Below are 11,269 nucleotides of genomic sequence, written 5' to 3'. Positions count from 1 at the left end.
TGTTGGGGTGCCAACCCAGTCATCCCTGTTTACTTCAATCGTCCAAACAAAAAATAACACAATAAACAACAAAAATACTGCCACTCAAGGCCTCTTTGTAATACGTGTAATTTGCTTTCCCAGTCAATATATATATAGTGACACATGAGTCACTGTCTTGCACCGCAAAACATGAGGCTGAGTCTCAGTACTTTAGCAAAACCAGCTTTATTCAGCTTGAAACAGGAACAGCACCTCTATTTATTGTAGTGGGATCTACCAATCTCCTATACACAAACACAGCAGTCAAGCAGGGTCATAGCCAGTTTAGTGGCCCAGTAATACTGTTCCCTGCATTTATAATATTCCTTTCATCACCCATCGATGACAGGAGCTTATAGCGCAACCACGATCGGCTCAGAGTTGCTTTCACGGCAATGGACAAGCAATCTTCCACAGATGTGATAATAGCGCTTCTGGATGCACTTGGCGTGTCATCCCATTTGGGGGTGTCCCAAAAGATTTCAGAAACCAGCTTGGTCCATACCGGTGTGGGCAAAGCGACCGTCTAAGCCAAGCGGGAGAGAACGTCAGCATTGATGTGTGCAGCCACGTGACGGTGGCGAACATCAAAAGCAAAAGCCTACAAACTAATAGACCACCGAGTGAGCTGGGCAATCATATCCTTCTGGTTGTACAGTCATTGCAGTGGGCTGTGGTCAATCACCAGGGTAAATTGTCATCCACAGAGGTAGTAACGGAGGGCCTTCACTGCCCACTTAATCGCCAAGCACTCCTTTTCAATAGTTGAATAAATTATGCTCCGTGGGTAGCAGCTTTCTGCTGAGAAACATCATGGGGTGTTCTTCCCCCTCAAAACATTGTGAGAGCACCGGTCCTAAACCGAAAGCGCTAGCATCTATTGCAGAATAAATTCCTTCAAAAAAGTGTGGATTACACAGAACCGGGAACATGATAAACCGGCTTTTAGGTCTGAGAAAGCTCTCTCACAGGCGTCGGTCCAGACAACACTATGATTCTTTTTGCCCTTTGTCAAGTCAGTGAGGGGGGCGGCTCGATGTGTAAAATTGGGAATGAACCAACTGTAGTAGTCCATAAGCCAGAGGAAGGCATGAACCTGCCTCTGTGTTTCGGGATGTGGATACGCAAGCACCTCGCCCACCTTGTCCATTTCAGACCTGAGAAAACCCTTCTCTATGGAATATCCCAGATAATGGGTTTCCGACATACCCAGCTTGCACTTTTTAGGGTTGGCTAAAAAAAAAAACTGTCAAGCACTGCCCAAAGGTTGACGAGATGAGATTCCCATTGTTACTGATAATGGCTACATTGTCAAGATAGGCACCCGCGTATGCAGAATGGGAATGCAGGATCTGATCCATCATTCGCTGAAAGGTCAACGGTGCACCATGGAGACCAAAAGGGAGCACCATAAATTCAAACAACCTGTCCAGAGTGGCAAACATGGTCTTCTCATAACTAGACTCCTCCAAGAGGACCTGCCAATAACCCTTCGTGAGGTCTAGGGTGGAGATGTAAGAAGTCTGCCCAAGCTTTTCCAACAACTTGTCCACACATGTCATCACGTATGCATCAAACTTGGAAATCTTATTCAAACGCCTAAAATCAATACAGAGCCATACTGAACTGAACTGTCTGGCTTTGAGGCAATTACGATTGGACTTCGCCATTCATTTTTACTCAGCCGAATAACGCCCAATTGGAGCATCTGTCGGACTTCCTCGTGTATCTCTTTCCTTGTTGCCTTTGGTAGGTGATAGGGGCAACCTGTAAAGTAACACCGGACGGATTGACAATCTTCTGTTCTGCGATTGTCGTCCGGCCAGGCACTACTGAAAAGACATCCGAGTTCTCCTCAATTAGTGATTGCAATTCCGCTCTTTGGGTGTCAGTTAAATCATCCCCAATGGCAATCTCAGTCTGGAGAACCACTGCGGCCATGACCAGGACTTCGTGACAGTTGTGCCACTCCTTTAAATGATTAATATGAAAAATTTGTACAGGTTTCTGTTGCCCGGGAACTCTGACTTTATAATTCACTGGGGACATGCGCTCTTCTATCACTGTTTGCCCTTGCCATTTGGCCCGAAATTTATGTTAATCGGATGGGATCAACACCAGCACACGATCCCCCTTCTTAAACTCATAGAGTTTACTCGTCTTGTTATAATTCCATTTTTGTGCCTCCTGTTTGCGCTGCTGATGTTCCACCGCAATAGAGGACAATCTGGTAATCTGCTCTTGCAGTGAAACGATTTGGTCGACAAACCTTCCCCCATGGTGTGTCTCGTGAGTCCATGTTAATTCTTCCTGAAAAATGTCCAACACCCCGCATTGTCGGCAGCCAAACAATAGTTCGAAAGAGCTCATCCCAGAGGACTCCAGGACCTCCAGTACAGCAAACAGGAGGAAAGGTACTACCGTATCCCAGGAGGTTGGATTGTAATGGGCCACGTGCCAAATCATCTGTTTTAGGATTTTATTAAATTGTTCAGTCAGGCCATTCGTTTGAGCACTCCATTATTTTTCAGGTTCTGCCTTCTGGTTAGCAATCTATTGGAATTTTTTGCTTTTCGTTTCCCAAATGGCAAACCTATTGAATGTAGCGTTTTTGCTCCTACCTTTTTTTCTGCAATCCCTTTTAAATCATCTGAATAAATATCTAAATATTAAAGTGTCATAATATAGTTTTTGGAGTTTCTGAAGACAGGAACCTAGTGGTGGTTTGTTAAAAATAATACACGTTCTTCTGCAGCACCATGTTGTTTTTTGTATGAACGCTATCATGCTGGAGACTGGCTGCTAGGTTGTGTTTCTGAAAAACTGTTCTTGAAGGTCACATGTCATGACATCAAAAGCATACCGTTTTAACACTAGAATTACCAGAGCCTACGAAAAAACTCGTAAATCCGTCCCACCTTAAATCGCGTCTTAAATCCGTTTGCACCTCTCCGCCAGAGTCCTTTGTCATCTAAATGTGCTGATAAACCAAAGCTACTAGCAGCCAGCTATCCCATCCCCCCACCGACTTAGAATGAACTTCTCTCCTAGCTCAAGCCTTGCCTTGATTTGATTACCTGGGATTGAAGTGGAGTTTTACAGTGGAAATAATTCTAGCGTTATTTGGAATACACGCATTTCATGTGTGTTCCATTTCTATAGTTGGCTGTGCAAACACATTTTTAAAACAGAAACGTTTTTCATATTCTAATAGTAAATGACAAAATGTAGGCATAAACTATATAACGTATGAACCCTGAAGTCCATATATCAAAGAAACACTTTCACAAAAGGTACAAATAAAAGAACATGTGCGCCTTCATTAAAAAAAAAAAAAAAAAAAAAAGCCGCGTTAGCATGCCACATTGACACACTTATTACAACCGCCGCGGTGGTGTAATGGTATCAGCACCTGACTGGGGATCAGAGGGTGGTGAGTTTGTTCCTGCACGGCTCCACTTCGAGAAATTAACTGCTTTTATTCTTACAATTTTAGAATAACAATATAAATTTGATTTCAGTCTGTAACAGGCGGTGTAACTTATGATACTGGTAAAGGTTAGCTTTTTTTTTTTTTTTTTTTTTTTTTAATTCACTTTTCATTCTCGCAGTCACATTCAGAATCAATCCATACAACCCCATCTGACACAGCTGGTTTCACATAAATAAAAGTGCACTTTTATTCAAGACTATAACCGAAGAATAAAGAAAGCAAGTTACAGTTGGTGGTTGATACGACAGCTTGCGTGGTGCAATGTTAAGAACTGCTGATTTCCGATCCGTGCTATATAAAATCATCACATTCAAATATTAACAGTTCCCACACACCCAAGGTCCGCCATTCCTACATTTACAACATGTGTACTTGTTGCAGTGTACACACCTCTCTGTGCTATGGTTCCTATTACAGTGAATGAGCACCTGACACTGTACTTTCTTCCCTGGGGGAAGCTGAGGTCTTAGAACGGAAGTTTGTTGACGCTGTGTCATCTTTTCTTTTTCCATCGCCTTTTCCTGTAAGAAGCGACGACGAAGTTCCTCTGCAAGGTGAGCCATGAACACTCTTCTTTTCTCAGCGGACCCCGTGCATGCCTTATACACTACGTGTGCGTTCATCGCTGCTAGGTCAAGGATGTTGTACAACACAGCAACCGGCCACCTGCGTGTTCCTGTGCGCACTGAACAAGCACGCGCCTTCTGGTCCATGATGTCAACGCCACGCTGGGGAAAAAAGAAAGACAAATATATGTGACATTTTGAAGAAATCATTTTATCACCAGAAGAGCACCAGAATACTTCGTCACACTAATATTTTTTTCATTAGCATACCTTCATGTGGTTGTAGTCTGTGACCGTGTTTGTTTTTTTTTTTTTTTATCTTGCCCAATCTCCACATCATGGTGCATTGTGCTGAGAATGCAGACAGACTTCATCTTTTTGGGCACATACACTGTCAGCATGGCACTGGGAGATCTAAACACCAGCGTGGAGAATTGTTCGTGTACTGAACTGACTTTAGCTGCAGGTGGAAGTTCCCGTCGCACTTTATTCATGGTGCCAAGCAGAGTTGTATTGCGGTGCAGCAGTCTATTAGCCAGCGAAAGTGACGTGAAGAAGTTGTCTGTTGTTACGGTTCTGCCTTTTTGGATTGCGGCAGATTTGGAGACAAAGTACATGTGCAATGCCACTCCTTATTTAGGAAAAGATCCCAGTCGTCCCACGGGAGAAAGACTTTCCGAGTCTGTGGTCATAAAGCTTATGGAGCCATTTCTGGACAAAGGCAGAACCGTAACAACAGACAACTTCTTCACGTCACTTTCGCTGGCTAATAGACTGCTGCACCGCAATACAACTCTGCTTGGCACCATGAATAAAGTGCGACGGGAACTTCCACCTGCAGCTAAAGTCAGTTCAGTACACGAACAATTCTCCACGCTGGTGTTTAGATCTCCCAGTGCCATGCTGACAGTGTATGTGCCCAAAAAGATGAAGTCTGTCTGCATTCTCAGCACAATGCACCATGATGTGGAGATTGGGCAAGATAAAAAAAAAAAAAAACAAACACGGTCACAGACTACAACCACATGAAGGTATGCTAATGAAAAAAATATTAGTGTGACGAAGTATTCTGGTGCTCTTCTGGTGATAAAATGATTTCTTCAAAATGTCACATATATTTGTCTTTCTTTTTTCCCCAGCGTGGCGTTGACATCATGGACCAGAAGGCGCGTGCTTGTTCAGTGCGCACAGGAACACGCAGGTGGCCGGTTGCTGTGTTGTACAACATCCTTGACCTAGCAGCGATGAACGCACACGTAGTGTATAAGGCATGCACGGGGTCCGCTGAGAAAAGAAGAGTGTTCATGGCTCACCTTGCAGAGGAACTTCGTCGTCGCTTCTTACAGGAAAAGGCGATGGAAAAAGAAAAGATGACACAGCGTCAACAAACTTCCGTTCTAAGACCTCAGCTTCCCCCAGGGAAGAAAGTACAGTGTCAGGTGCTCATTCACTGTAATAGGAACCATAGCACAGAGAGGTGTGTACACTGCAACAAGTACACATGTTGTAAATGTAGGAATGGCGGACCTTGGGTGTGTGGGAACTGTTAATATTTGAATGTGATGATTTTATATAGCACGGATCGGAAATCAGCAGTTCTTAACATTGCACCACGCAAGCTGTCGTATCAACCACCAACTGTAACTTGCTTTCTTTATTCTTCGGTTATAGTCTTGAATAAAAGTGCACTTTTATTTATGTGAAACCAGCTGTGTCAGATGGGGTTGTATGGATTGATTCTGAATGTGACTGCGAGAATGAAAAGTGAATTAAAAAAAAAAAAAAAAAAAAAAAAAGCTAACCTTTACCAGTATCATAAGTTACACCGCCTGTTACAGACTGAAATCAAATTTATATTGTTATTCTAAAATTGTAAGAATAAAAGCAGTTAATTTCTCGAAGTGGAGCCGTGCAGGAACAAACTCACCACCCTCTGATCCCCAGTCAGGTGCTGATACCATTACACCACCGCGGCGGTTGTAATAAGTGTGTCAATGTGGCATGCTAACGCGGCTTTTTTTTTTTTTTTTTTTTGAATGAAGGCGCACATGTTCTTTTTTTTGTACCTTTTGTGAAAGTGTTTCTTTGATATATGGACTTCAGGGTTCATACGTTATATAGTTTATGCCTACATTTTGTCATTTACTATTAGAATATGAAAAACGTTTCTGTTTTAAAAATGTGTTTGCACAGCCAACTATAGAAATGGAACACACATGAAATGCGTGTATTCCAAATAACGCTAGAATTATTTCCACTGTAAAACTCCACTTCAATCCCAGGTAATCAAATCAAGGCAAGGCTTGAGCTAGGAGAGAAGTTCATTCTAAGTCGGTGGGGGGATGGGATAGCTGGCTGCTAGTAGCTTTGGTTTATCAGCACATTTAGATGACAAAGGACTCTGGCGGAGAGGTGCAAACGGATTTAAGACGCGATTTAAGGTGGGACGGATTTACGAGTTTTTTCGTAGGCTCTGGTAATTCTAGTGTTAAAAAACTGGCTCCATGTGTACCTAATTCATCCAGGATTGTATGCCTAAAAGAAAAATACTTTGCGACATTTTCTGTTGTAAGTTTTTGATTCTACTTTTTACATTCTTTACTGTCCTCTAATTACGATTTACATCTTGTGTTTCTTGGCTGTACTTACATGAACCCTTTTTGGCTTATTATTTACCACTCAGTTTTGTGACTATGATACGGGTTACATTTAATTCTCGTCTTCCCAGCCCCGACCCCTGAATGTATTTAGACATCTCTTGCTATCTTCCAATTCCTTTTTCTCTCTAAAGTGCTGTTGCCTTGCACAAGCATTACATAAAGAAGCTTTGTTTTATTTTGGTGTCAGAGGTTTTTTAATGGTTCTCCTTTCCCTTTCTTGGACGTTTTGATGTTTTACTATTTTAAAGCCTTGGCACTGTTTTGGACTTAGGCCAGCATGAAGCTTACCTGTTGAGTTTGGGCTTGCCTGCAAGTGGTAAGGCCTACAGTGGGGTGCCAGACCAAAGTAAAGCTGTGGGCTGACTGATCATTTTGAGTCCTGCACCATCTTTTTCGTGTTTCATGCTGGGAGGGTTGTACAGCCATAATGCACTAACATGATAAAGAAGAACCCCTGAGGAAACACTCCATTAGAGTTACAAAGACATATAGTTAATGAAATATTTAATTGGATATACATACAATGTCTAATAAATACTGTTTTCTAACTTAACATAATAAAGTAACCATAACTTTTAAGACCAAGTACGGTAGTAAGACTGTCACTCCTGAAATAGCATGAACGACATTATCAAATTAAATGATTCATATCCTACCACTAGCTCACTTATTATATATACTCAATGAGCAATTCATTAGGAACACTATACTAACATTGGGTATGGCCTCTTTTTTCTTTCCAAACAGCCTCAATTCTTGTGGATTCCACAAGATGTTGAAAACATTCCTTCCAGAGTCTGGTCCATTTTCACATGATTTGGTCTGCAGATTTGTCAGCTACACATTCATGAGGCAATCTCCCGTTCTACCATGTCCCAAAGGTGTTCTATTGGACTCAGATCCAGTGACTGGGAAGACCACTGAAATTCACTGAACTCACTGTCATGTTCATGAAACCAGTTTGAGACTAGTTTTGCTTTGTGATATGGTGCATTATAATGTCTTCTGTTGTTCTAGTTCATCCTCTTCAAGGTTTGAAGTGCTGTGCATTCTGAGATGTTTTTCTACTCAACGCAATTGTACAGAGTGGTTATCTAAGATACTGTAGCCTTTTTGTCACCTCCAACCGTTTTGATGATTTTCGTCTAATCTCCCTCATCAACAAGTTATTTCCATCCACAGAACTGACATTCACTGGATATTTTTTTTGTTTGTTTTTTTCACCATTCTGAGTAAACTCTGGAGACCATTGAGCATGAAAATCTTTGGAGTTCACCAGTTGCAGAAACACTTAAACCAGCCCACCTAACGCCAACATTCATAACATGGACAAAATCAATGAGATCACAAGTAAAAAGGAAACAAGCAAAGCATCTAGCAGGTTTAAAGAAAAAAAATATGTAAATGTATTATCATTAAATGAAAGTAAAAGGCTTAAAAAAAGAGAGAATGGAAAATGATTAACAAAAAAGGAACTTGACCTGAATGACTCACTAACAAAAGAACTGAACCAGTGCCAGGAGCATTCCTAGAAAATAAGTGAAGCTCCTCAAGAGTGCCTGGCTGCTGCAAGCAAATGGCATGGCAAATGTAAAATCTACAGAAGTAACCATAGGAAAAATATAAAATACTGCTCGGTGATTACTCAGCTTTTACTATTGTAAGATAAAATGGGGTAAATGCTCACTGGCAGAAGGAGAAATGCTCTACTAACATCCAGCCCAGTAAATTAGCAGGATTTTGGTTTGTGCTTTTATTGAGTTGTACTTTGTGTTCCTTTCTTTTTAAAACATCCTTCAATCTTAATTAATATGTTTAAACTCATTCTCATTCCAATTATCCTGTAGGACCTCCATGTGCTTATTTTCTGAAGCCTGCTTAGTCCAAATCAGAGACCCTAAGAGGTGTACTCTTAAAATATATGAAATTTCTCCTGGGGACATGGAGGAACTCCAAATTCATGTGTTTCTCCCCTTATCCTAAGCCAGATACCACCACTCTGTTGTGCCCCTTCAAGAGTTGGTGATCAGTTTATTCACATAGCTATCTGTACAGTTCCTTATCATAGACTCACCATAATACCCTGTTCTCTTGAACTGTTTGAGCTGCAATATATTTGAAGGAATGCTGCAAAAAAAAAAAACTGTTAACTTTATGTTTTCATGCAAAGTGGAGATAACAAAGTTTCTGGTAAAGTAGGCATCAATGGTTAACTAACGCTGGACAACAGGAAACGATATCAGAAACATCCATTTCTCATGTATTCCTCAGGTTGTGTAATCCTTATATCAATTCATCCAGTTGTATGCTCACAACATCACAAACACGTGCATTTCTACCTAAATATTAGTAAATAAACCACTTTTGGAAAACACTCTCGTGAACTAAAACAACATCCTCAAACATGACCAAGCATTTGATTTGAAGACCCAGCTGTCCAATTAATTGATAGATCATGAGTCCAGCCTGTAATGGTATGTGGTATGGTTTATTAAATTTTTTTTTGCTCATTTAGTATTAACTTTCTGCATTTTTCAGACATTCCATATGGGGTTTTAGAAGGCAAGGAATTTAATTCTTTTTTATTTCTTGCTATATCGTGTGGTTTAGAGTATCGTAATTTATTTTTTATCATTTCTGCTACCATTTTGGTTTTGATGGGCATCTCTGTTTTGATCTCCCATTGGTAAGACACCAGCGCCGTTAGAGGTGGAGTCACAACCCTGATGCTAACAACGCACCTGGTTAAATGGACATCCGCTTGTGCAAGTTCACTGTTTCGCGTTTGTGGACACAAAAACCCTTTCATGCGTCTTATTTTGCTGTTTTCTATTTTGACCTACTGGTATTTAATCTTGCTTCCCCCATTTTTTACCTGATTTTGTCTGACCATTTGGCTTTGTTAATACTTGCACTCTGTCACTCGGTATTGACCCTTACTTTAATTTTTGACTTATGGCAATCTCTGATCTGTCTCATCACTAATTTGATTGATATCTTGTATAACACAACACAGCCCAGTAACAGCTTAGTCATTAGCTAACATTGTGCTTCCCATGATATCAAGAGTGAAATGAGAGACAAATACGACTAAATATAAAAAATTAAAGAAAAGCAAGTGAAAAGATTATGAGAAAATTAATATGTCTCAGACTGTCACTAAACAATCCTGAGCATGTTTAATTTTTATTCAGAAGTCAAGTCAAGTCAAGTTGGGGAGCATGCACTGGTACAGTGCATTGCCACACCCACTACACGACGAAACAACTCAGGATCCCGATTGGCAACCGCCCAGGCAGACACACGGTCCAGTCCCCACCTCCGGAAATGACCCTCTATCTGCTGCACCCATGTGTTACATGGGCAACTCCTTGGCCTGGCCCAGCCACTCGGGTTCCCAACAATGAGGATCTTACGAGCTGGATCACCCTCGGGGAAACGCGCCACATGTCCGTAGTGCCATAAGTGATGCTCCCTCACAATGCAGGTAATGTGGCTCATTTGGAACTCAATGAGCAACCGCCCATTCTACACAAAGTCAAACCAATGGTACCCAATGATTTTCCGGAGAGACACAGTACCAAAGGAATCCAGTCTTCGTCTCAGGTCACTGGATAGCGTCCATGTCTCGCAACCATATAGCAAGACAGGAAGCACCAGGACTCTAAAGACCTGGACCCTTGTCCTTTTGCATAGATATCGGGAGCGCCACACACCCCTTTCCAGCGACCTCATGACCCCCCATGCTCTAGCAATCCGTCTACTGACTTCATAGGAAGAGTCACCAGAGACATAAATGTCACTGCCAAGGTAAGTAAACTTCTCGACAAGTTCGACACTCTCTCCGCAGACAGACACACTGCTGATGTCTGTTCCCAAGAGGTCATTAAAGGCCTGGATCTTGGTTTTTATCCAGGACACTCGCAAGCCCAGACACTCAGACTCCTCACTCAGTCTCTCGAATGCCCTGATCAGAGCCTCCATTGACTCCGCGAAGATCACAGCATCGTCAGCAAAGTCGAGATCCGTGAATCTTTCTTCAGCAACAGATGCCCCACAGCTGCTGGACCCTACGACCTTGCCCAAAACCCAGTCCATACAAGCATTGAACAGAGTAGGAGCAAAAATACACCCCTGATGAACCCCAGAATCAACTCGTAAAAACACAAAGATTCTACCTCCTCACTGCACAGCACTCACAGTATCAGTGTATAGGCCAGCCATGATATCCTGCAACCACGAGGGGATCCTGCGAATCCTCAGGATGTCCCACAGGGCAGCTCGATCAACTGAGTCGAAAGCTTTATGAAAATCGACAAAGGCTGCAAAGAAACTCTGCCGATATTCGCGTTTGCACTCCATGAGAATCCTCAGTGCCAGGATGCGGTCGATGGTAGACTTCTTAGGCGTAAAACCAGACTGTTCCGGTCATTGGTAGTGGAGCAAGTGATCATGGATCCTATTGAGGATGACCCTAGGAGGACCTTACCCGGCACCGAGAGCAGTATTATCCCCCTGTAGTTGCTACA

This window comes from Erpetoichthys calabaricus, chromosome 3 (assembly GCF_900747795.2).
Source record: "Erpetoichthys calabaricus chromosome 3, fErpCal1.3, whole genome shotgun sequence".
Taxonomy (NCBI): domain Eukaryota; kingdom Metazoa; phylum Chordata; class Cladistia; order Polypteriformes; family Polypteridae; genus Erpetoichthys; species Erpetoichthys calabaricus.
Note: the sequence above shows the minus strand (reverse complement) of the source record.